This window comes from Pituophis catenifer, unplaced genomic scaffold (genome assembly GCF_029215685.1).
Source record: "Pituophis catenifer annectens isolate HBS135680 unplaced genomic scaffold, rPitCat1.0.hap2 SCAF_3, whole genome shotgun sequence".
Lineage (NCBI taxonomy): Eukaryota > Metazoa > Chordata > Lepidosauria > Squamata > Colubridae > Pituophis > Pituophis catenifer.
In genome coordinates, this window is record NW_027256883.1 from 215,405,486 (window position 1) to 215,432,574 (window position 27,089).

At 50.1% G+C, this 27,089-nt stretch overlaps 1 protein-coding gene across 1 annotated transcript in view; it reads right to left on the bottom strand.

Moving 5' to 3' along the window:
• The window catches only part of VSTM2L (V-set and transmembrane domain containing 2 like), a 65,963-nt gene extending 41,993 nt beyond the window's left edge, over nt 1-23,970 (bottom strand). Inside the window, exon 1 of the mRNA XM_070939378.1 lies at nt 23,905-23,970. The gene's annotated coding sequence lies outside the window, so the exon portion shown is untranslated. The remainder of the gene's footprint in view (nt 1-23,904) is intronic.
• Nucleotides 23,971-27,089: the final 3,119 nt, after the last annotated feature.

Sequence of the window (27,089 nt, forward strand, 5' to 3'; positions counted from 1 at the left end):
CCCAGGCCCCCAGCTGGGCAACCTATTTTCTCCCCAAAGCCCCCCCTCCCAGCCCTGTCCCTGCGCCTGCAGCCAAATTTGGCTGCCATGGAACCCGTGGCTCCCCCTCGCCCCCTCCCTCCTCCCCCTCGCCTCCTCTTCCCAAAGGAAGCCCCCATGAGGTCTGAGTACAGAAAGAGTTTTTCTGCCTGGATTTTAATTCCGTTTCCCGTAAGTCAGGTGCAAGGAGCCCGAAGGCACCACAGACTGATCAGGATTCCTTCTTTATTGCTGCTGGCCTGTTTACAAGAATCTCACCCGACTGGCTGCCCTTCTCTTGGGAAGAGCCAGATCAGACCTTCAAGGGTGTGGGGTTTTTTGGGGTGGGGGTGGTCAGGTCTGCATTGCTTCTCTCTAAACCTCTTCACTCCCCCTCCCCCTCCTCCAATTGGTAGTGGGAGATTCCCACCACAATCTATTAGAAAACACAGCAACAACAACATTGACTGGTGGAACAGAAGTTGCCTTCAGAAGTTGTGGGAGCTCCATCGCTGGAGGTTTTCAAGAAGAGACTGGACAGCCACTTGTCTGAAATGGTCTAGGTTCTCCTGCTTGAGCGAGGGGCTGGACTAGAAGACCTCCGAGGTCCCTTCCAACTCAGTTATTCTGATTTAGGCAAGAAGTACTTTAAGGGGGAAAACCTTTCTCACTTCTCAGTTTAAACAGTCTACAACTACAAAACTCCCTGAACAATAGTGAAACGTTGCAGTTTCCTTAGTTTGAGCCATTCAGGGCTTCTGGGTTGTTGTTTTTTTTTTGTTATAACAAAAACTTGCAATAACAGGGAAAATGCATCCTTTGGGGAGATGCCAATCTGGAAAAGATGCTCCTGTCTCCAGGAGAACCCCACCTGCATCTTGCCAGCCCACCGGCACTCAGGTTCATCCGATTCTACCAGCAGCATTTTCTGAAAAGATTTCCTGTTTCCATCAGCCATTATACAGAAGATACAGAATGACAGAGTTGGAAGAGACCTTGGAGGTCATCTAGTCCAACCCCCCCACCCAAGCAGGAGACCCTACACCATTGCTGACAGACGGCAGTCCAGTCTCTTCTTGAAAGCCTCCAGGGATGAAGCTCCCAGAACCTCTGAAGGCAACTTCTGTTCCATGGGTTGATTGCTCTCACTGTCAGAAAATTCCTCCTTGATAATAATAATAACTTTTATTTGCGGTCACAGACCAAAATAGAAATATAATTGCAAAAGAACGTGGGGAAAGTAACATCATAAACAGTCAGAAGCCTTGGCTGAGAGGAATTACAGCGTTCTCCTCTAATAGTTACAGCTCTTAAAAAAAAAAATTTAGAAACCTGAAAAGTAATGTGTGAGGAGCCATCCCCTAAAGAATATAAGGTCAAATTACTAGCGTTGGATCCAGGGAGATCTGTTTCTAAGAGAGACAGTAATTTTGTCCTGCCTGCGTTGTACATAGGGCAGCATAAAAGAACATGCTCCACAGTTTCAACCTCAGCTCTATCACAGGGGCATAACCGCTCACTTATCGGGAGCCTCTTAAATCGTCCTGTCCAGCAATGCTGAGGGCAAGGGAGAAAACTCTTCTATACTCAGGGATGGTTAAAGTGTAAAAAATATGAGGCCATCCTCAGTCCATAATTTGTTAAATTGGCTGAAGATCAGAGGGGAGCAGGTTTTATTAGCTCTGGCTCTTAGATATTGCAAGGCTATGTCCACAAGCCTTTGGACTACCCTAGAAAATTCCTCCTTATTTCTAGGTTGAATCTCTCCTTGATCAGTTTCCATCCATTGTTCCTTGTCTGGCCTTCAGGTGCCTTGGAAAATAAGCTTGACCCCCCCCTTCTCCTGTGGCACGCCCCTCAAATATTGGAAGATGCTCTCCTGTCTCCCTGGTCCTTCTCTTCACTAGACTAGCCAGGCCCAGTTCCTGCAACTGTTCTCCGTATGTTTTAGCCTCCAGTCCCCTCATCCTCTTTGTTGCTCTTCTCTGCACTTTTTTCTAGAGTCTCATCATCTTTTTTTATAGCGTGGTGACCAAAAACTGGATGCAGGATTCTAGACTGAAAAGGTTTTCCTCTTCTATCAAATGAGATGAACAAAATTTTTGCAAGTCTTTTGGGTAGCGCGAGGGAGATCAAGAGGTGCTGCTTTTAAGGGAAATGAAAGACGAGGCAAGTCCAATGTCTGACTTCAAGAAAGCCGATTATAATCAGCTCAGAGCTGGCATAAGCAAGGCACAATAGTGGGGGATGCTACAAGGCGGTCCTCAAGTTATGACTCCAGTTGGGAGCAGAATTACCATGGCTAAGCAAAACGGTTCTTAAGTGAGTGCCCCCACACACATTTTGCAACCTTTCTTTGCCCTGGCTGTCAAGCAAATTTCTGCACACATTCAGTGAATCACAATGGTTGTTAAGCAAACCAAAATTCTCTCAAGGTCATAAGCATGAGGACTGGTCATAAGTCCCTGTTTTCAATGGCGTCGTAACTTCAAATGGCCACCAAATGAATGGTTGTATATTGAGAAGTATCTGTAATGAGGAAAGAAACTCGAGAGAAGAGCCACAAAGATGATCAGCGGGGCTGGAGGCTAAAACATATGAGGAAAGTTGCAGGAATTGGTTCTGTCTAATTTAACGAAGACTCCTGGCACAGGAGTCCTGCTTCCCCCAGAGGAGGAGGAGGAGGACGAATGAGGGGGGGAGGTGGATTTAATGAAAAGAAGGACCAGAGGAAGACATGATAGCAGTCTTCCAATATCTCAGGGGCTGCCCCAAAGAAGAGGGAGTCAAGCTCTTCTCCAAAGCACCGGAATGAAGAATAAGAAACAATGGATGGAAACTAATCAAGGAGAGAAGCAACCTAGAACTAAGGAGAAATTTCCTGACAGTGAGAACAATTAACCAGTTGAACAACTTGCCTCTGGAAGTTGTGGATGCTCCCATCACTGGAGGCTTTAAGAAGAGATTGGACCACCATTTGTCTGGAATTGTACAGGGTCTCCTGCATGGGCAGTGATTTGGTCTAGAACAGGGATCTCCAACCTTGGCAACTTGAAGACTTGTGGACTTCAACTTTCAGAATTCTGGGGAGTTGAAGTCCACAAGTCTTCAAGTTGCTAAGGTTGGAGACCCCTTACCAACTATGTCTGTTACAAAAGGGAAGTCTTGAAGAGTCCAATTCCGAGATAGAAGGAAGCTTGGAGGACATCAGAAGAAGCCGATGGAGATATACCCAAAGCTTCATGAAGACCCAGAAGGCCACCAATGGAGAAAGAGCTGGTCGACAGGAGGAAGGTAGAGCAGTGCAGAACTACAAGAGAGATCAACTGAGATTGACCAATGAACCACAAGAAGGTTGGGGACCCCTGGCCAGAAGGATGCTTCACACGTGTTCAGAAGAAAAGGACCAGCTGTTCAAAACAAAGGCAGCAGAATACTCAAAGGTAACCAGGAAAAAGGCCTGAGCTACGCAGCTTCTATTTTAGTTCCGTCTTCTTCAACAAAGTCTTGCTGTCCCCTTGGGGGAATTGTGAACGGCAAGATAAAGAGATGGGACTGAGATGATCGAGGAACACAATCAGGACATGCTTCCTCTTTCGCTACCTGGAGAAATTTTGGAGGAGTGACTAAGCAGGCATCTGCCACTGCTGCAAATGATGGGGAACCCCACAGATTGGAGCAGGAAGACCAAGGAGCAGAAGGGCATCTCCCTCCCCTCTGGTCCAAGAGTCACATGGATAGCCCTCTCCCCAAGGATGAAGACCCCTCCCTTATCACAGGCCAGAGGGAGGTATGACACCCTATCCCTTGGCCTAATATCTAAGGGGCTGCCCCAAGGAAGAGGGGGTCTACCTGTTCTCCAAAGCTCTTCAAAGTAGGACAAGAAAGCAACGGATAGAAAATAATCAAGGAGAGAAGCAACCTGGAACTAAGGAGAAAATTTCCTGACAGTGGGAACAATCTACCAGTGGAACTGCTTGCCTCCAGAAGTTGTGGATCCTCCAACACTGGAGGTTTTTTAAGAAGAGGTGGGACAGCCATTTGTCTGAAGTGGTTCAGGGTTTCCTGTTTGAGTGGTGGGTTGTGACTAGAAGACCTCCAAGAGGCCCCTTCCAATTCTGTTATCTTATGTTGTAGAGAAGGACTAGAAAAGACATGATAGCAGTCTTCCAAATATCTGGGAGGCTATCAAAGAGAAGAGGGGATCAATGTATTCTCCAAAGCACCAAGAGGTCAGGACAAGAAACAATAGGTGGGAACTAATCAAGAAGAGAATTAAGGAGAAATTTCCTGACTGAGAGAACAATAAATCAGTGGAACTGCTTGCAACCCAGAACTCGTGGGTGCTCCAACACTGGAGGTCTTCAAGAAGAGATTGGACAACCATTTGTCTGAAATGATCTAGGCTGGGTTTCCTGCTTGAGAAGAAAGTTGGACGAGAAGACCTCCAAGGTCCCTTCCAGATCTGTTCTATTCTATTCTATTCTATTCTATTCTATTCTATTCTATTCTATTCTATTCTATTCTATTCTATTCTATTCTATTCTATTCTATTCCATTCCATTCCATTCCATTCCATATTTTCTATTCTGTTCTGTTCTGTTCTGTTTTACATCCTGTTCTGTTCTGTTCTGTTCACTATCTCAGCTGTTTTGCACCACCATTGAACCCGAGTCCTCCCGCATGAAAACCCCACCCTCTGCAATGGAGCTGCCACCCTCTGGTGCTGCACCGCCTGCCTTCAGCGGAACATTTCTAAAATTAGCCTCCAAACTGGAGCAGGCGTGATGTGTCGTTTTGCAGTTCCGTGGCACCTCCAGCGATTGTGCTTGCCTGGCCCCTTGGTGGGACTCTGCCCCAAACCGGGATTGAGACGCCAGCAGGGATGTGCGCCAAGATCCCTGTCTTTGCAGGGCTGGTGGCTGCACACAGCTTCCCCGTCTGCATCCAGAAAAATGCCCAACATGGTAAAGCCATTTCCTGCTGCTCCCCTGGGTTTCTCCTGCCACTAAGCCCAGGGGACAAAAGAGGATTTGAGACAACGTTTTGGAAGCCTCTCACAGACATAGAAGGCGTTGCTTCCAAGTTGGAGTTCACAAAACCGGTTGCATCACAGAGGACGCTGTTGCCTAACAGTTGTGTTCTTCAAAAAGAAGCGGTGAAAATGGAGGTTTTTCTTTTTTTTTAATGACGTTTGAAGTTATACTGGCCCTGAAAACAGTGACTTATGACCAGACCTCGCACTTGTGACCGTCGCAACATCCCAACGGTGCTTCTCCCAAAAGGCACTTGGGCTTTCTTTGTTTTTCCTTGAAGACATTTCGCTTCTCATCCAAGAAGCTTCTTTGGTTCTGACTGAATGGTGGCGGATGGAAGGATTTATATTCCTTGCAGTCATCTGGTCATTGGCGCTCTCTCCGAGAGTCCTTGAGGCCACCTGGAGTTGACGCCACCTCTCTCCTCTTTACAACAGAGTCTTTTCAGCAGGTGCAAGAAGGTTCCATACCCATTTTCACTATTCAGGTGACCCTGAGGGCACAGATAAATGGAGGAGGAGGAAGAGAGGAGGAGGAGGAGGAGGAGGAGGACTGTGGGATTCTTGGTGCTCACTGAATTTGTTGTTTTCTTGCAGACGTTTCATGACCCAACTAGGTAACCTCATCAGAGCTAGAAAGGAGGGGGGATTATGGAAAGTAGGAGAAAGAGAAGGAAGGAAGATGGAGACAGGAGAAGGAGAAGGAGAAGAAGAAGGAAGGAAGATGGAGACAGGAGAAGGAGAAGGAGTAGAAAAACTGTGGGGTCCTTGGTGCTCTCTGAGCTTGGCTGTTTTCTTGCAGACGTTTCATGACCCAACTAGGTAACCTCATCAGAGCTAGAAAGGAGGGGGGATTATGGAAAGTAGGAGAAAGAGAAGGAAGGAAGATGGAGACAGGAGAAGGAGAAGGAGAAGGAGAAGGAAGGAAGATGGAGACAGGAGAAGGAGAAGGAGTAGAAAAACTGTGGGGTCCTTGGTGCTCTCTGAGCTTGGCTGTTTTCTTGCAGACGTTTCATGACCCAACTAGGTAACCTCATCAGAGCTAGAAGGGAGGGGGGATTATGGAAAGTAGGAGAAGGAGAAGGAAGGAAGATGGAGACAGGAGAAGGAGAAGGAGAAGGAGAAGGAGAAAGAAGGAGAAGGAGAAGAAAAACTGTGGGGTTATTGGTGCACTCTGAACTTGGTGATTTCCTTGCAGATGTTTCCTGACCCAACTAGGGAACATCATCAGTGTTAGAAGAGGGTCTGCATTGTTTTTCTACTGGCTGCCTGGCCTCCCCCCCTCCCTCCCTGCAGCCCTTCTGGCCAGCAGCAAGCAGGACTACAGCTCTCCTCACCCACCATCTGGCCACCCTTGTTCTGCCTTTCAAGAAACAGCTTCCGGCAATTCTGCAGGTGCCCTTTTCAATGAAAGGAGCAGCCTTGGCAGCCACGGTGAAGGTGTTGAATGCCAAGGGTGGTGGATGGATGGTTGGGAGTGGCTCCTGACCTTCTTGCTGTCCTCATATCCCCAATTTGCACTGCCGATTCGTGTGCAAAACCAGGAAAAAGTTCAGCTCAGTGATTAACCATCCACAAGAAGTAAATAAGAACAGGATACCAGAGCTGGAAGGGACTTTGGAGGTCTTCTAGTTCAACTTCCTACTCAAGGCAGGAGACCTTGTACCATTTCAGACAAATGGCTGTCCAGTCTCTTCTTGAAAACCTCCAGTGATGGAGCACCCACAACTTCTGGTAGCAAGCTGTTCCACTGGTTAATGGTTCTCACCGTTAGGAAGTTTCTCCTTATTTCTAGGCTGAATCTCTCCTTGATCAGTTTCCATCCATCATTCCTGTCTGGCCTTCAGGTGCCTTTGGAAAACAGCTGGTCCCCCCTTCCTCCTCTCTGTGGCAGCCCCTCAAATATTGGAAGACTGCTCTCAGGTCTCCCCTGGTCCTTCTCTTCACTAGACTAGCCATGCTCAGTTCCTGCAACCGTTCATCGTCTGTTTTAGCCTCCAGTCTCCTAATCATCTTTGTTGCTCTCTTCTGCACTCTTTCCAGAGTCTAGAGTTCACCTTGAATCCTGCCCACTGTTTCCAGCATCCTGTAGTGCCAGTCTGGGGGGGGGAGGCGGGCATGCAAGGCAGTAGGTCATTTATGTCCCTGCCCCAGATGCACTGATGGGCAGTGAAATCAATCAAATACTGTAATTTGTAATGAGGTTGTAAATGCACAAGGAGCCACCAGGGGGCGCCCCATCTATTTCCAAGGCAATTGATCACAATTGAGCCTCCCCATTTCCCATTGCTAAACGAGACATTGTTAAGTGAATTTTGTCCCGTTTTACAACCTCTCTTGCACAGTTGTTAAGTGAATCACTGCAGACGGTTAAAACGGTTGTTAAATGAATCCAGCTTCCTCACTGACTTTGCTTGTCAGAAGGTCTCAAGAGGAGATCACGTGATCCCGGGACTCTGCAACCGTCATAAGTACGAGTCAGTTGCCAAGGGTCTGGATTTTGATTGGGTGACCACAGGCATGGTCATCAGTGTGAAAAATGGTCACAGGTCACTTTTTTCCAGTGTCTTTGTAACTCTGAACAGTCACTAAATGAACAGATATAAGTCAAGGACTCAACTCCCATCGTCCACGGTCAGAGGTTAAGAGTCCAGCAGACCAGGCTGGGGGAAAGTGGCACCAAAATTGCAGTCCTACAATTCACACAGTGACAACATGGGGCTAATGATCCCTAGCACGAGGGGGGAGGGGTGAGCTCCTGTCCTAGATCTGGTGGAGTGAAATCTCCCCCTCCCGGATGACATAAACCTGGTTTGCAAGATGTTCAAATCTCAAACTGCGGTTTCTGTGCTGAACTTGGAGCAATGGGTCCATTTGGACACTTGGTAGCTCCGGAGTAGCCCCCACTGGCCGGTTTCTCACAATTGTTGTTTCAGGGTTGCGAAACTGATGCTTTTATGAAATGCTCTGTAGAGGAGAGGAGACATTTAAAAAGGAGGTGAGACTGAACACGCAAGCGCCAAGGCGCCACTTCACTCTTTTCTTTTCTTTTTTAATATAGCAGGGCTCTCCAAACTTGGTAACATTAAGACTTGTGGACTACAACTCCCAGAATTGAAGGCCTGTGGACTACAATTCCCAGAATTGAAAATTTGTGGACTACAACTCCCGGAATTGAAGATTTGTGGACTACAACTCCCAGAATTGAATGCCTGTGAACTACAACTCCCGGAATTGAAAATTTGTGGACTACAACTCCCAAAATGTAAGACTTATTTATTTATTTATTTATTAATTATTAATTAAATTTCTATACCGCCCTTCTCCAAATAGGATTCAGGGCGGTGCACAGCCTAAGTAAAAACAGAGCATACAAAATTTAAAAAACAGTATTAAAATAATTAAATATTTTGGCTGTAAATTAAAACAAACCCAATTTAAAATCAATTTAAAATTTAACTCAAGCCAGCCCAGCTAGTTGAAGTAAATAGTTTTCAGGGCCCGACGAAAAATCTGGAGGTCTGTTATTGTATGTATCTCTGGGGGTAGGTTGTTCCAGAGGTGCCGCCACAGAGAAGGCTCTCCCCCTGGGGGTCGCCAGCCGACATTGTCTGGCAGACGGCACCCTGAGGAGGCCCACTCTGTGCGAGCGTATTGACCGGTGGGAGGCTATTGGTGGCAGCAGGCGGTCTCGTAAGTACCCCCGGCCCTAAGCCATGGAGCGCTTTAAAGGTGGTCACCAACACCTTGAAGCGCACCCGGAAGACCACTGGGAGCCAGTGCAGCTCGCGCAGGAGAGGTGTCACATGGGAGTGCCTCGTCGCCCCCCATAATCCCCCGCGCGGCCGCGTTCTGGACCAGCTGGAGCCTCCGGGTGCACCCCAGGGGGAGCCCCATGTAGAGAGCGTTGCAGTAGTCCAGGCGGAAAGTGACGAGTGCCTGAGTGACTGTGCGTAGAGAGTCCCGATCTAGAAAGGGGCGCAACTGGCGTATCAGGCGAACCTGATAAAAAGCCCCCCTGGCCACGGCCGTCAAATGATCTTCTAACGACAGCCGTGCGTCCAGGAGGACGCCCAAGTTACGAGCCCTCTCCGTGGGGGCGAGTGATTCGCCCCCAATAGCCAGCAATGGCGTCAGCTGGCTATATCGGGATGCCGGAAGCCACAGCCACTCGGTCTTGGAGGGGTTGAGTCGGAGCCTGTTTTCTCCCCATCCAGATCCGCACGGCCTCCAGGCACTGGACATCACTTCAAGGGCATTGTTGGGGTGGCCTGGGGTGGAGATGTACAGCTGGGTGTCATCAGCATACTGATGGTACTCCACCCCTTATGGACTTATGGATTACAATTCCCAGAATTGAAGGCCTGTGGACCACAACTCCCAGAATTGAAGATTTGTGCACTACAACACCCAGAGCAAAGCTGGCTGGGAAGTTGTAGTCCACAAGGCTTAAATTCTAGAACTACAACTCCCAGAGCAAAGCTGCCTGAGGAATTCTGGGAGTTGTAGTCCACAAAGTTGCCACATTTGGAGATCTCTGCTCTGTAGATTTGTTGTCTTGGCATGGCGGAATGGGGATAGAAGCTGGGACAAACTTCTCAAGGAACAGTTGAGGGGGTGGAAACCCGTCTGTCCTCCCTGAAGCCCCCCTGAAGTTCCAAAATTTCAATATTTGAGGGGCTGCCCCAAAGAAGAGGAGTCAAGCTATTCTCCAAAGCACCAGAAAGCAGAACAAGAAGCAACGGATGGAAACTCATCAAGGAGAGAAGCAACCTGGAATTAAGCAGCAATTTCCTGACAGAATAATTAACCAGTGGAACTGCTTGCCACCCAGAATTTGTGCGTGCTCCATCACTGGAGGTTGTTAAGAAGAGATTGGACACCCATTTGTCTGAAAAGGTATAGAGTCTCCTGCTTGAGCAGAGGGTTGAACTAGAAGACCTCTGAGGTCCCTCCCAGCTCTATTCTGCCACAAAGCCCCCCCCCCCTTTGCAGCTGCTTTGATTGTATGCTTATGGCCACCCTCCTGCCCTGATTGATACTGCCCCCCCCACCCCAGGACATTTACAGTTCTAGTTCTCTTGTACCCCAAATTTCTTGGCCTTCCTTCAGCCTGCGCCACTTTGCTCATTGATCCATTCCAACATTTCGGGTCTGTATCTGCATTTTCCGACTTAAAATTCCTTGAGAAGCTGCCAAATGAAGAGATTTGACCTGACCCAAAATTGGGAGCTTGCAAAAACAGCCCCATCTTTGCAGCAAAACGCCCGGAGCCTCCTGGCAACGGTTCACACCTTCCTTCCGAAGCCTAAAACCCCTTCAAGGGAAAATGGGGAAATATCCCTATTGCCAAGGCAACCAAGCTGGCATTCTGGTGCCGAGTCGATTAGCCCGAACAATGCATGGATGCCCTTGTGGGAGTGGGACCCGTGTGGAAGAGCTGGACTGCGGCCGGCCCTGGCTCAGCCCCCAGGACACAGGGCACTTTGAAGGACAAAGAGGGTCCTCCAGGAACTCCAAGGGACGGTGACATCACCACGGGCCAGAGGGGGGTGGGCTCTAGGCTGCCCCGACCTCATCCAGGATCACAGATCAGCTGGGATCAACAACAGAGCCCTCCCCCCCAAAGTCTGCAAAAACCCAGAGCCAAAACAGCAGCTGTAGGAGAGGTTGTGGGTGGGAAGAGAGAAGGAAATGGCCATGAAGAATGTGAATTAACATCTGGAAAAGAGGGTACTATGGAGAGGAGAGGAGAGGATACAAAATACAGACCATAGAATAATAGAAGATAGAATATAATAGTACAGAACAGAATTTAACAGAATATAGAATAGCATAGAATTGAGAATAGAATAGAATAGAACAGAACAGAACAGAACAGAACAGAACAGAACAGAACAGAACAGAGAAAGGAGAAGAATAGGATAGAATAGAATAGAATAGAATAGAATAGAATAGAATAGAATAGAATGGAATGGAATGGAATGGAATAGAATAAGATTCTGGATAGAATAGAATAGAATAGAATAGAATAGAATAGAATAGAATAGAATAGAATAGAATAGAATAGAATAGAATAGAAAATATGGAATGGAATGGAATGGAATGGAATAGAATAGGAATAGAATAGAATAGAATAGAATAGAATAGAATAGAATAGAATAGAGAATGGAATGGAATGGAATGCAGAATGGAATGGAATGGAATAGAATAGAATAGAATAGAATAGAATAGAATAGAATAGAATAGAATAGAATAGAATAGAATAGAATAGAATAGAATAGAATAGAATAGAAAATATGGAATGGAATGGAATGGAATGGAATAGAATAGAATAGAATAGAATAGAATAGATAGAATAGAATAGAATAGAATAGAATAGAATAGAGAATGGAATGGAATGGAATGCAGAATGGAATGGAATGGAATAGAATAGAATAGAATAGAATAGAATAGAATAGAATAGAATAGAATAGAATAGAATAGAAAATATGGAATGGAATGGAATGGAATAGAATAGATGATAAACGATAGACGATAGAAGAATAGAAGAATATACGATAGACGATAGAATAATAGAAGATAGAATATAATAGTACAGAACAGAATTTAACAGAATATAGAATAGCATAGAATTGAGAATAGAATAGAATAGAATAGAATAGAATAGAATAGAATAGAATAGAATAGAATAGAAAATATGGAATGGAATGGAATGGAATGGAATAGAATAGAATAGAATAGAATAGAATAGAATAGAATAGAATAGAATAGAATAGAATGATAGAATAGAAAATATGGAATGGAATGGAGTGGAGTGGAGTGGAGTGGAGAGGAGAGACGAGACGGGACGGGAAGGGAAGGGAAGGGAAGGGAAGGGCTGGAAGGGACCTTTGAGGTCTTCTAGTCCAACCCCTTACCCAAGACAGGAAGCCCTATATACCATCCTGTATAAATGGCTGTCCAACCTCTTCTTAATAACCTCCAGTGATGGAGCACCCGCAACGTCTGGAGGCCAGTCGTTCCACTGATTCTCTGTGCAGACTCTCCATCATTCATCCATTCGTCATTCTCACTTCAGCTTCCCTCCGAAGTGACTTCAGAATTAGATGTTGCAGGAGGGGCAGTTGGGTGTTCGTCCCGTCTTAGTCACCAAGCCAGCCGGGTGTCTCGGGGCTGTCGTTCTCTCTCAGCCCGAGGAAAACGGCGGCCCAGAAAACCGCAGGGACTTGTCCAGGCCGTTGCCAGGACTCAACCCTGACATACGCAGACAGGTATTACAGGGTTTTTATGCCACTCCGATCTGTCAGTTCTGAGCAGCCGACAAAATCTCAGGGCAGGAATGAAGGTGAAAGCAGAGGATGCAGCAAAACAACGAAAGGCCAGGAAACTCCGCTACTCCCCCATGTTTTAGGGCACTTTGGTTTATCTTCCCCTCCCCCTCTAGTGCCCCCCCCGCCCCACAGAAGCCAGATCTCCCTGACTCTCTAAACACCCACCGAGAAGGGGCTGGAATTATCCCCCCTGTTCTGGAGGGGTAGACCATAAATCTATCATCCATCCATCTATCTATCTACATCCATCCATCCATTTGCCCTCTCTCTCCCTCTCTCTCCCTCTCTCATCCTTCTCTCTATCAACATTCTCTCTCTCTCTCTCTCTCTAATCATCTACCTACCTATCGTGTATCTATCATCACAATGGGTATCATCTCTGGCCCATTGCACCCCATTCCTGTGCCCTGGTTACCCATACTTAGCAATGCCCACACTGCCCCACATTAGAAGGCAGCTATGCCAGCTACGGTCAAGGATGCTGAACTACAAGCTCCCTCCTCTTCACCAGGACACTGTCCAGCCCGTCACAAGACTGAAGTCCCATGAGCCAGCATGGAAAGCAGCCGTTCCCTCAACACCTCCCCAGCTTAACCCCGAGAATGCCTGGAGAGGGGGAGGGTCCTCCGAGGTACCTCCTTGTGGCCTGACCCTTAGGGATCCCTCTGCCAGGCCACCTGACTGTGACCTGCCTGGCTCTGTCTGGCCGAAACAGAACAGAATGAGGTGGGCACTGGAAGGAGGGCCTCTGCCCTGTATCGGTGGGGATGGAAAGAGCCCCCTTGTTGCAATTGTGGTGCCGATAGGAAAACGATCAAACACATTGTGCAAGATTGCCCCACCAGGTGCGTTCGCTGGTTCCCTAGAAGATGTGCACGAAGCAACGCTGGGGGCGGGGGGGGGGCATCGCCCGGAGAGCTAAACTGAACTGGCCATCCAGTTAGGAGGCCCCTCTCCAACCCCCCTGAGCTGCTTTGTATGCAATAACGTGAAGTGTGTGTATATGCTTAGTTCTCTTTGTCATGTTTTCGCCACATGATAAATAAATAATAGCATGCACACACACACAGAAGAAGAGAGAGAGAGAGAGAGAGAGAGAGAGAGAGAGAGAGAGAGATAAAGAGAGGCAGAGAAAAGATAAAAGATAAAAGAGAGAGAGAGAGAGAAAGAGAGAGGGGGCAGAGAAAGAGAGGCAGGAAGAGAGGGAGGGAGAGAGAGAGAGAAAGAGAAAAAGAAAGAGAAAGAAAGAGAGGGAGGGAGGAAGAGAGGGAGGGAGGGGGAGAGAGTGAAAGAGAGAGAAAGAGAAAGAGAGGGAGAGGTAGAGAGAGAAAGAGAGATGGCCCCAGCTTCAGAAGTGCCCAACATGAACCATCACCTGGATTTATAAATCTAAACTGCTGTAGTCTTTGCAGGGCTTCTCTTAAAAATAGTAATATGTTAGTCTGTTTAAAAACACAGCAAACTACATGATGGAGGCTGCCAATAAGGGGGTTGCAGCCTCCAAGAATAACTCTCTGCTCCCCCCCCCACTCTCCCCCGGCCACTTAAGGCAGGCTGTGCTGGTACATAAAACCGGTGTGTGTGTGTGTGTGTGTGTGTGTGTGTGTGTGTGTAAAACAGGCAGTTTTGTAAAAGGGGCTCCTTTTCTGGGCAAAGGTGCTTGGTTCGAACCCGCCTCCCTCTCTGGCTGTTGGAAGAAAGCAGAGGCGTCCCTGAGAAGGGGAGAAGTTGGCAGCTCTGATGTTCCTTTGGAAGGCTAAGAATAGAGCTCCACCGAGGAAAGCCATAATTACTCGCTGCTCTGGAAGACGAAGACAAGCTGTTCCTAGCGAAAGCAGGAATACGGAGAGGAAGGGGGGGTGGAAATCCCCCTCCCCAAATTCTCCAGGTCTGGCCTTGCAACACGCAGACACACACACACAGAGACACACACTCTCTGCATCCTACTGTGCGCACAAATGCTGACATGTTGCGGAAACTGTAGCAGCTCTTGAGATGGAGAAGCATCTCTGCACACACACACAAAATACAACGCGTGCACACACACTCACACAGAGGCCTTGCGGTTGCAGCACAAAGCGGATTGCAGGAGGAAATACATTCAACTGTTTTTTTTTGGCGGGGTGGAAGGTGGGATGCAGAACTTCACTGGATGCATGCACCCTTTGGAAAAACACCAAGTCCTGCAGCGCATAACACCGGAGCTCTCCCTGGAAGGCAAAATCGCCAAACTGCGTCTCACTTATTTGGGTTGTGTCGTGGGGGGAAAATTCACTGGACGAAGCATTTATGCTGGGAAGAGTTTGCGGTCATAGGAAACCAGGCCACCAAAGAACACAGTGGCTGGATACCATCGAAGCTGACACCGGCCAGAGCAGAGAAGGACTCAAAGAAATTGTTCAAGATGTGGAGGATGTGGAGAGACTTACAGATACAGATTAACAGAGTTGGAAGGGACCTTGTAGGTCATCTAGTCCAACCCCCTGCCCAAGCAGGAGACCCTACACCAGTGTTTCTCAACCTTGGTAGCTTGAAGATGGGTGGACTTCAACTCCCAGAATCCCCCAGCCAGCGTTGCTGGCTGGGGGATTCTGGGAGTTGAAGTCCATCCATCTTCAAGCTTCCAAGGTTGAGAAACACTGCCCTACACCATTGCTGACAGATGGCAGTCCAGTCCCTTCTTGAAAGCCTCCAGTGATGAAGCTCCCACAACTTCCGAAGGCAACTTCTGGTCCATCGATTGATTGCTCTCACTGTCAGAAAATTTCTCCTTATTTCCAGGTTGAATCTCTCCTTGATCAGTTTCCATCCATTATTCCTTGTCTGGCCTTCAGGTGCTTTGGAAAACAGGTTGACCCCCTTCCTCCTCTCTGGGGCAGCCCCTCAAATATTGGAAGATGCTCTCCTGTCTCCCCTGGTCCTTCTCTTCCCTAGATCAGCCATGCCCAGACCAGACCACCTGGCCAGAGAAGCACCAAGAGTCAGATCCAACTGAATGGAGAACATCATTATGACCAGGGCCACTATTCACATCCTATAGGTCCACACACCAAGCGATGGGTTGAAATGAAGAAAAGGATGCTCTGGAGCTCCATTCCAGCCTCTTGCCAATATAGATTTAAACTGTTAAAGGAATTGCCTCCCTTCCTTCCTCCTGTGACAGCCGTCCCTGCTGGGTCAGTTAGAAAAGGAAGGCTGTGAGGTCTATGGTTAGCCAAAGGGAGACTTCCCTAAAGCCAAACAGTTACAGAAGAAGCGAAGCTGGACCTGAGGTTTTCCCACCCAAAGTAGACAGTTAACTTTCCCATGTCCCCTTCTCCCCTGCCCACCCTCACCCTTACCAAGAAGAGCCTTGGTAGCACAGTGGTCTAAAGCACCCTGTTATTAAGACCAGCTGCCTGCAATTACTGCAGGGTTCGAATCTCACCAGGCTCAAGGTTGACTCAGCCTTCCATCCTTTCTAAGGTAGGTGAAATGAGGACCCGGATTGTGGGGGCAATAAGCTGACTTTGTATAAATATACAAAAGGATGAAGGCTATTGCTTAGCGCCTTGTAAGCCGCCCTGAGTCTCCGGAGAAGGGCGGCATATAAATCAATTTTTTAAAAAAAAAGAAAAGAGAAGGAAGGAAGGAAGGAAGGAAGGAAGGAAGGAAGGAAGGAAGGAAAGAAAAAAGAAAGAAAGAAAGAAAGAAAGAAAGAAAGAAAGAAAGAAAGAAAGAAAGAAAGAAAGAAAGAAAGAAAGAAAGAAAAGCTGACTTTGTATAAATAAAATAAATAAATAAATACAAAAGTATGAAGGCTATTGCTTAACGCATTGTAAGCTGCCATTGAGTCTCCGGAGAAGGGTGGCATATAAATCAACTTTTTTTTTAAAAAAAGTGTCCAATTAGGTGCTAACAAATTGAACAGAACACAACAACTGAGTAGGAAGGGACATTGAAGGTCTTCTAGTCCAACCCCCTGTTCAGGCAGGAGACCCTACACCACTTCAGACAAATGGTTGTCCAATCTCTTCTTTAAAAACTTCCAGTGTTGGAGCATCCACAACTTCTGGAGGCAAGTTGTTCCACTGGTTAATCGTTCTCTCTGTCAGGAAATCTCTCCTTAGTTCCAGGTTGCTTCTCTCCTTGATTAGTTTCCATCCATTACTTCTTGTCCTGCCTTCAGGGGCTTTGGAGAACAGAACAGAGTTGGAAGGGACCTTGGAGGCCTTCTAATCCAACCTCTTACTCAACCAGGAGACCCTATCCCATTCTGGACAAATGGCTATCCAATCTCTTCTTTAAAACTTCCAGTGATGGAGCACCCAAAAACTCTGGAGTCAAGCAGTTCCACTGGTTAATTGTCCTCACTGTCAGGAAGTTTCTCCTTAGTTCTGAGTTGCTTCTCTCCTTGATGAGTTTCCATCTGTTGCTTCTTGTCCTGCCTTCGGGGGCTTTGGAGAATAGGTTGACCCCCCTCTTCTCTGGGGCAGCCCCTCAAATATTAGAAGATATTATGATGCCATCCCTAGTCCTTCTCTTCACTAGGCTTGACATACTTCGTTTCTTTCATTGATTAAATGTAGGATTAACAGGAGGGGCATCCATGAAAAATGAAAACCCAACAGATTGCTGGGGGAGCTCTGCTGGACAGTCTTCATTGCCCAGAGGCTCTACAGGAAATGGCTGAGCAACCAGCTCTTCTCTTTGGAGCCCTTTGACCAAATTTTCTAATCAGAGCCTGTTTGGACAGGAAGACTCTCGCTGAGGACCAACGAGGGAGGTTGGGGCCAGGCTGGCATTTACAAGAAGCCTGCAGTGCGAGAAAGGGTGGTTGAAGGTCTTCGCTTGGGGGGAAAAGAGGAAGAGTGGGGAAAGGGGAAAGAGGAGAAGGAGGAGGAGGGGAAGGAAAAGGAGGAGGAGAAGAGCTATGTAGAAGGAGGTGGAGAAGGAGAACAGAGGTGGTGGCGGAGGAGGAGGAGGGAAAGGAGAAGGAAGGAAGATGGAGACAGGAGGAGAAGGAGAAGGAGAAAGAGAAGGAGGGAAAGGAGAAGGAGAAGGAAGGAAGATGGAGACAGGAGAAGGAGAAGGAGAAGGAGAAGGAGAAGGAGAAGGAGAAGGAGAAGGAGAAGGAGAAGGAGAAGGAAGGAAGATGGAGATTGGAGAAGGAGAAAGAGAAGGAGAAGGAGGAGGAGGAGGAGGTGAAGGAGGAGGAGAAGGAAGGAAGATGGAGACAGGAGAAGGAGGAGGAGGAGAAAGAGAAGGGGTGGTAGAGGAGGAGGAGGGGAGGGGTTGGATCCTGAAGTGTGAACTTCCCCTTGGGCATGAAGAAAGACAGGCCGGGTGTTTGCTGCCCACAGAGAAAAGGGGGGGGGGGGGCCTGGAGCCGGCTGTACTTGCCTGGGTGCCATGCACAATCTAGGGCTTGTAGGACCCCCGAGGGGAAAGTGGGGCAGGGAGGCCTCCTGCTCCTTGCCGACTCTTGCCAAATCAGGAACCAGGTGAGATTCTTCAGAATTGGCAAATCAGGCTGAGCAGCAAAGAGAGTCCTGGTCCTATTCTGGGGGAGGGCAGGGGGAGAAAGACCCTCCGATTCTCAGAAATGTCAGCTGGACCTTCCCCCCCCCAAAACATGGGCAGGCAGGCTGCTGTTTTGGGGCTAAAGGACAGGTTTAGGATTTTTGGGGTGTGTGTGTGTGGGGGGGGAGCCACAACGAAAGCAATGCAACAAAACCCATAGAATATAAAGCTCATCATTTGGGGGCGATGGATTTGATTTCTCCCAAGGCCCCAAAGTGGTTTTGTAAAAGGTGAAACGAAAACTTAACACAACTCTAGGTGTTGTATTTCACACAGCAAGAAACATCTGCTGGAAATGGGGCGGTTGGTTTAGGAGTGATTCACATCCAAGTCCAGCGACCTGGAGGCCTTAAGGGGAGGGGTCTCCAGCCTCCTTCCACACCTTTTGTCCACCAATATCATGCTCAGCAGTCTGAAGGTGCAACCTCGGATATTCTTTGCGGCATTTAATAAAGGACGAAAAGCTTTTTTACATAACAGTTCAGCCGACCGGCTCTTTTTAAGTCAAGTGCGCAGGGTTTTTCAGGGAGGGGGGAGGGAAGGGGGAGAGCAGCTGATTTATTGACTGGGCGATTGACATCAGAAATAGAAGAGATCTCACAGAGAGAGAGAGAGAAATTATTTTTTTTCTATTTAAATCCCCATTAAAATTTTGCTTTTCTTTCTGTTGGAAACTTCCTTGCTTAATTTGCTTTCTGTCCAATGAAAACATCCAGAAGGCCAGGAGATTTTCCTGTAGCAGAGAACATGACTGTAGATCCATCCCATTGTTTCATTTCAAATGTTGCGCCTTTCCTTATTCTGAATGGTTTTCAAATGGATGGAGGATACTGTATATGCAGGAGATAGGCATGTAGATGGTATGCATGATAGATATAGATAGATATACAACAAATGATATACTGTATGCAGTCATATCTATAGAGATTTATTTTTAAGCCATCTGGAGTCTCTCCTTCTGCTTCTGCTTCTCCTCCTTCTCCTCCCCTCCTCTTCCTTCCTCTCCTCCTCCTCCCCCTCCTTCTCCTCCCCCTCCTATTAATAACATATGATGAGAGAGAGAGAGAGAGAGAGAGAGAGAGAGAGAGAGAGAGAGAGAGAGAGAGATGATAGATAGATAGATAGATAGATATAGATAGCAAGATATAGATAGCAAGATATAGATAGAAAGATAGATAGATAGAAAAATAGATAGATAGAAAGATAGATAGATAGCAAGATATAGATAGATAGCAAGATATAGATAGATAGTAAGATAGATAGATAGCAAGATAGATAGATAGATAGATAGATAGATAGAAAGATAGATAAAAAGATAGATAAAAAGATAGATAGATAGATAGATAGATAGATAGATAGATAGAAAGATAGAAAGATAGAAAGATAGATAAAAAGATAGCTAGATAGATAGAAAGATAGAAAGAAAGATATAGAAAGATAGATAAAAAAAGACTAAAAACGGGGCACGTTTTGGCCACAGGGTGCTGCAGGGGCCGCCCATCAACCCCCCCAGCTGGCCCGCGGAGCAGAACTACAATGCTGATCCGGCCCTTGAAGAATTCCAGTTTGACGCCCCTGATATAGAGGATAGAAATATAAATATAAAGGATATATAAAGGATATAAATATTCTCCAGTGTTCCTTTTGTGAAGCAGCTCGAACCGCGTCATGCCAACTGCCTGGATCCCGCATCTTGTCGGCGGGGGGGGGGGGGGAAGGGGGGGGCAAGATGCTGCCTCTGTAAAGCGCTCAGAGATGGCTGTGAAGCGGCCTATAAGTCTAAGGGCTGGTGCTAGTAACTGTCTTCAGAGAACGCCTTGCAGCGTCCTGGGAGGCTTGCAAAACAAGTGAATGCAGGAAGGGGCAGCCCGGGATCCTCCTCTGCGTGGGGGAGGGCCTCTCCCTGCTCCCCCCTCCTCCATAGGTCGCAGCACCCCCTTCCTTGGCTCTCTTTGCCCCGGTTAAGGGGTTCCAGCCTCCCCTCTTCAAGGAAGGATTGAATGGAAAGAGCCTGAAATCACTGCTTGGCAATGGGGAGCTCCATCTATGGGCGGGGTGGGGGGTGGGGGTGGGTGGGGGGTGTCTGAGCACTTGGTCTCCAAAGCCTGAAATTAAAAGTTGTTCTTTTAATTCTAGTTCTACTCCAGAGTAGGGATCAAAGGGGGGGGGCATTTCTGGCTCCCTGACTCTCCCAGGGGAACATTTGCAAACCGCTCATGCTGAATTGCCTTGATTTCAATGCTTCACCCTATAGGAGGTTGTAGACTTCGAGATGTGTATGTGTGAGTGTGAGTGTGAGTGTGAGTGAGTGTGTGTGTGTGTGTGTGTGTGAGAGAGAGAGAGAGAGGGGGGGGGGGCTGGAGGTTGCTTTTAATGTTATGCTTCTTTCTGCCTTTTTAAGTGTCACTCAGGGGAAACGTGGTTGCTCTGCTCAGCCCAGCATCTCGTTTCCTATCCAGGTTTGTCCTAGAATGCATGTCTGGGAACGAACTGGCCCAGTTCAAACCAGCTTTCCTTCTGCTCCAGAATAATCCTCTGTACAAATAAGCACCCATCCGGTGTCACCGTTTCGGAATTGCTTTGGCGGAAAACGAGGGGCTTTGCAAATCACAATGTATTTCACCCTTGGGAGTTAACCATCGTGGGTCTGGCCCTCTCGTGGCCCTCCCTTTCCGGGGCCGAACAGAGAACCAGCCTGCAGCAGAGGGGAGTCCAGGAACAAGAAGCCCCTGCAGAGACAGATGTCCCTGACATATCTCCCACCGTCCTCCCCTTAGAAAGACATTTAGGAATGGACAGAACTGAGAAATTGGAAATTGAAAAAAATACTATTATGTATGTCTTATGTTTAATATGTTATTCTATTATATACTATTATGTAAGGAAATTGATCCAGGCAATATACGCTGTTCATAAAGCACTTACGTATGTTAAGGGAAAATATATCAATAAACTGTTAAAAAAAAGGGGGGGGGGAATGGACGGAATTTGTTCACTGACACTCCTGAAGGGTTCCTTGGTCAATCTTTCCAGATTTGGGAGGGATCCATCCTTCCTATCTTCGAATGCAGGGGCTCCTGAGCTGAATCTGTTCCTTTTTAGGCTGTTTGCCCACCTCCTCTCGCCTCTTGCCTCTTCCCTGCCCACCCACCCACCCACCCACCCACCCACGGCACTTCCTCCTTGGCATGTATTGAACTGATCCCCTGACAGTCTGAGCAGTGAGTCCTTGCCCGGCTGCATTGTTCCTGACCCTGCTGGGCCCCCAAATTGAGTTCACACAAGCGACTTAGTTTCCTAACATGGATGCTTCAACCTGCCTCCCTCCTTTCCGCAGGCTACGAGATCTAGACCAACTCCTCACGTCAGAAAAGGGTTTATTTGTTTGGGGACAACATCCTGTGTGAACAGAACCACCCAGTGAATCCAGTCAATGTATAACTGCCCAGAATATCTGGGGCTGTTCTCGCCCAAGTCGATGCATGGTCAGAAAAAGGCAAGTTGCTTCAGCCTCTGGCAGAGACCTTCACTTAAGGCCAAGTAAGATTGTTGATACGAACAGAAGAGAAATATCTGTAGCTCAGGGTTGAACTGTGGGGGTCCCTGGTGCTCTCTGAGCTTGGGGGTTTTCTTGCAGACGTTTCATTACCCAATTAGGGAACGTTATCAGTGCTAGAAGGGAGTGGGGGGTTGCAAAGAGGAGGAGGAGGAGCAGCAGCAGGGAGGAAAGGAGAAGAAGGAGAAGGAGGGTTGAATATCTGTAGCTCAGGGTTGAACTGTGGGGTCCTTGCTGCTCTCTGAGCTTGGGTGTTTTCTTGCAGATGTTTCCTGACCCACCCAACTAGGGAACATCACCAGTGGTGGAAGGAACTGAAGTTTGCAGAGGGGGAGGGGGGAAGGAGGGAGGAGGACTGTGGGCTCTTTGGTGCTTTCAGAGCTTGGCGGTTTTCTTGCAGATTTTTCATTACCAAACTAGGTGACTTCATCAGGGCTAGCCTTAGGGTTAAGATTATAGATGACAGGCCAAAGGCATCCATCGCTTAGAATCCCAGCCAGGTTCCATCCCACCTCCAAATTTCTCCTTCCTCGCACTCTCCTCCATGGACCAGCAAGCAACGAAAGGACCAAGCTCCGGGGGTCATCTAAACCTCCCCGGAGGCCACTTTCATCAAACCGGCCTTTCCCTTCCTTCCGGATACCAAGAAGCAAATAAACAAAGCAAGCAAGCAAACACATAAAGGAATGAATAAACAAGCCTCCCAGTTCCTCCACACCCTCCGTGGCCTCGTGAATCAATGGTGCCGCTGCGATTGAGCGAGAGGCTGCAGGAGTGCCGGCCGGGAGACGAAGGCATTGCAACGTCTCGGCGCTCCTCGGTGCCCCCTGCCCGAGTCGAACTCCCCCTCCCCTCTAAGCAGCCCCCGAGAAAGGGGTCCCCAGGTCGACCGAAGGAGGGGAGGCTGGGAGGGTCCTGGAGGAGCCCCCGAAAAGTTGGCGCATCCGGGAGGCCGGCGCGGCCTGCAGGAGAAGACAAGAATGCGAATGTCTTCCCCGCCGGAGAGGAACGTGGGTCTAAAGAGGCGGAGGTTGGGCGCTCGCTCGCTCGCTCTCCTGGCCCCGGAGGCTTCTGGACCCTCGGGGGGCGGGTGGGAAGGGGCTAAGCGACCCACCGGTTGCTACTCCGGCTTCTTTCTCTGCCAGGAGGCTCTGGTGCAAGGGGGCAAAGACCAGAAGGAGCCACAAGGGCTGGGGAGGAAGAGAGGGTGACCCCAGCACCCAGCCCGACGCTTCTGCTCCTCCGTTTCAGGCCAGCCTCGTCCCCTTCTCCTCCCTTTCCCCTTCCCATCGCTCTCTGTCCCAGAGACGGTCCGAAGAAAGAAATGACCACAAACGACCCCATTCTCACACAGAGGAAAAAGAAGAAGAAGGAGAAGAAAAAGTCCCACCCCGTTTCTTGGAAGCCCATCTGAAGAGGGTCAACGAAGAGCTCTCCCCACCGACCCCCGCCAAGAGCTCCTGGCAGTCCAGAGGCTCTTTGTTGGCAAAGCCCACCGCCCCCAACCTCTGGAGCCGCCCTATCCATGCCACTTGCTCTAACAGCCGGGGAAGACGGGCGGTGGGCAAAGGGGCTCCTGGCCAGACTATCCGGTCCTGAAACGGGGCGTCCAAGGAGCTTACCTTGCCTGGGAGACCGGGAAAATGGGAAAGACCCCCCCCTTTAACATTCACACACAAAGAAGGGAAGAGCTGTTCAGAAACCCGGGGAGGGGAGGGGGGGAGTTGGAGAGGACTGCCGAAAAATCGGGCGGGGACACCCAGTCCCTCCAGGCAGGAACCGGAGCCTGGGCTGCTGATCCCCCGAGGCAGCGCAGAGGGGCGAGGGTCGCTTGCCGCTCCCCAGCATCACCTGCCTCGTTCCTGGTGTGTCTCTCCCCCGCCCCCCGCAAACTCCGCCCGGGAACCCTAGAACCCCCGGCAGCTCCCGAAGACAAAGCAAGTGAGGGGGGAGCGCTTCTCTCTCCCCCGCCCCCCCCTCCCAGTAACATGGCCCGCTCCCTCTCCGGCAGCACGACGGAGCCCCCTTCTCGGCCGCAACCAGGACCGGAGATGCCGGCCAACTGAGCGGGCGGGCGGCCTGCCTTAGCCGACGGGGCGCGACCCCCCCCCCTCCCCGAGAGGCACCGGGCGCACGCCAGGCCAAGCCGTCTCCCGCGGCACCCGGGCGCCCCCACCCGCCCGCGGGGAGCCGCCGAGAACTCAGCCCACCCGGGCCACGCCGATCGCGGTCGCGAAACCTCCCCCAGCGCCCCTGGCAAGAATCCCAGACACGGAGGGGACCCCTGGGAATGGGGAGCCGGGCCCCGCATGGCAGCCGGCCGGGCAAACGATCGTGGGGGGCGGGGGCGACCCACCCCTTTCTTTCACAGCCCTCCCCCCCCCCCGCTCCCGACTCACCGTTGCCCGAAACCTGGTTCTCCCACTGCGGGGGTCGGGAAGCGGCGCCGAGCTGCAGGTAGAGCCCCAGAGAGTGGCAGAGCGCCAGGGTCAGGCCGAAGGCGCCCCCCATCCTGCTCCCCTGCCTGGCCGCCTCTCACATCCGGGGGGCGCCGAGCCGAGCAGCTGCCGCCGCTGCTCCTCCGCTCGCCAGCCCGAGACTGCGGGACTCTTCCCTACGGCGGAGGGCGCCTCCGTGCCGCGGCTGTCACTCTCTCGCTCTCTCCCTCTCCCACGCGCGCGCGCTCCCGCTCTCTTGCGCGCCGGCGGAGGGATTCGGAGCAGAGCTTGATTGATCGCTAAAGTTTCTCCGAAGGGACCTTTTAGAAGCCCCGGCGGGCGGGCGGGCGGGGGAGGGGGCCGCCTGCCTAGCCTGCCCGTGGGCGGAGTGGGGGGTGGGGGGGAGAAGCCCAGGATCGAGCTGGCCTCCCCCTCCTCCCTTTTCGAAGGGGGGCGCGACTGGGGTTTTCCAGTCTGCGAATAGAGGTGGCTGAATCTGGGTCCCCACCTTCCAGCAGGGGGAGGGAGGGCTGCCCCCCTTTTTCTCCGGGGACCCCGCGGGGAGGCCGGCTCAGTCCCTCCCGCGGGATGGGTGTTGGGGGGACAAGAGAGAAGCCCAGCTTCCCTGGCCGTCGTTATGCTGGAGCCCACGGGCGCCGCTTTGGGTCTGGAGCCCTTTCCTGGGCGCGCGCCCGGACACGAGCCTGGCTGAGTTGCGCGCCTCCCCCGTCTGAGCCCGGGCAGCCGTTAAGCGAAGCGCCTCCCCGGTCGCCTTTCCACCCGGGACAGACTCGCCGGTTCAGCACCTCGACCGCGGACAGCGCCCGGAGCCCGCTCGCTCGCGACGCCCGCCCGCCCCCCTGCCCACATCGGGCCGGCTGTTCCCACGGCGGCTACCGAACGCGTGGCTGGACTCAGCGGCTCTCTTAGGACCGCGGGACAAGCCCAGCCGAGCCCCCCCCCGAAGCCCCTCCAGATCGTCCCACGTGGCGTGGGAATGGGCCACGGGTGGGGGAGGGGGGACCTTCACTGTAGCTAAGAGAGTTGCTACTGCCAAATTGTGCCTCCACGTTTCTCCAGCAGTTGATATTCATAGTCCAATCTATGCCCGGCCAAAATTCTGCCTGACCCAGATGGATGATCTCTCTCGCCCTGCGGGGGTTTCTGTGGTGGGGTGCAGGACCATGTGACTCTGCACCCCACCAGAGAAACCCAGGCAGGGTGGAGAAGAGAGGTCATCCATCTGGCTCAGGCAGAATTTTGGCGGGGCATAAATTGGGCTATGAATGTGGAGTGGGTAGTAGTAACTGGGTAGTAGGCCAGATAGCTTGATGTGGGGCAGCTGTGAGGCTCCCCCTGGAGAGGGGCAGACCCAGTGTTGGGGGTGCTGTCAATCAGCTGTCTCTGCACCCCAAAATGTCAGTCCTGAACCCAGGGCCGGATTTAGATGAAAAGAGGCCCTAGGCTATTCCACTTATGAGGCCCTTTCACCTATAGTGAAAGTGTAATTTTAATTTTGCTAACAATTTGAATGTAGGCCCCTCTTGATCTTGAGGCCCTAGGCCGAAGCCTAGTTAGCCTATAGGAAAATCCGGCCCTGCCTGAACCCCATCCAGGCTGGAGAAAAGCTCTGGGCAGCTGTGGCTGCTCAGCAAGGAAGATGCCAATCCAAGGACTCTTAGCTCCAGTCGTTTTCTGTCCTTCATTATTTTGGGGTGAATGGGCACATCTGCAGCCTCTTGCCCCAAGGACAGTTGTCCTCCACTGTCCCAAGCCAAGGCCACCGGCCACTTCCTGCTCTTTCACCCAGGACATCTTGAGACCTTAGGTGGAGGCCATGGAGAATGGGGAAGGACAGGTAACCCTGGATTTACGAGCATTCCTTTAGTGACGGTTCAAAGTTTCAACAGCCCTGAGAAAAGTGACTTATGACCAGTTTTCACCTTTATGACCGTTGCAGCATTCCCAGGGTCACGTGATCAAAATTCCAATGCTTATCAACTGATTCGTATTTATGACGGTTGCCATGTCCCAGGGGTCAAGTGATCCCCTTTTGCGACCTTCAGACAAGCAGTCCATGGGGAAGCCAGGCCCCGTTAATAACTTCAGAACTGCAGTGATTCACTTAACAACGGTAGTAAGAAAGGTTGTTGAGTGAAGCAAACTTCACTTAACGAGTGTCTTGCTTAGTGATGGAAATTTTGGACTCAGTTGTGGTCGTAAGTCGAGGACTACCTGCTGGCCAGATCCAACACACCGTCTCCCCAAACAGGAGCCCTTTCCCAATTGTGTGGGACCCCGCCTTCCTGCCCAAGGGGTGCTCTTGGCTTCCATTGTAATTGCTGAAGATCCAGAGACCCAATTTGTGACATGCCCACTTAGCTCACCTGGATCAACAGCGCCCCCTCCTCAGGAGGAACTCTGCTCAGGGGGAGACCCCCTTTCTGGCTCCCAAGTGGCTGGAAGAGGCTGGCCAAGCAGGCACCATCTGCATCTGTTCTGGGCAGCAGAGGTCCCTGGCCACGAGGGAAGGGCAGCCCCCCAATTATTCAGCCTGGGTGTGAAAGAACAGCTCAGGGCTGGCCCTTCAGGATTTAATATGGGAGGGGGAGAGGCTGGCTTGCATTCCAGGGATGTTTTTTTATCTGCCCTAGAGAGGTGCCATGTCCTGTCCTGTGGCTTCCTTGGCACTGCTGTCAGTAGTAACTGCTCTAAGATCCGCTCGTTTAATCCAGAATCAATAGCAAATTTCATTTAAAAATAAATTAAAGCCACCATTGGAAATCCTTCACCGTGTGTGTGTGGGGGGGGCATCTGTATGTGGAGGGCCTTAATGGCTCCCTTCACTCATCCATCACTGCCAGGAGGCGGGGAGTGACTCCCGAGTGGCACAGATTCCTGGGAGAGGCTTTTACACCGATCGGCTCTTAACCCCGGCCAGTTCAGGGCAAGAGGCAGAGCGGTGGGCACCAAACCCCATGTCAGGCTCTCCAGATAAACCCGTCAGCTAAAAAAAAATAAAAAATATTTATCTTTTAACATAGAAGGGGAGGTGCATCTCCTGGCACAAGCTAGCATTTCGCAGGCTGGCCAAAGCGCCAAGAAGAATCTCAGCAGACTTGAACAATGGGCCCCAGCAACAACAT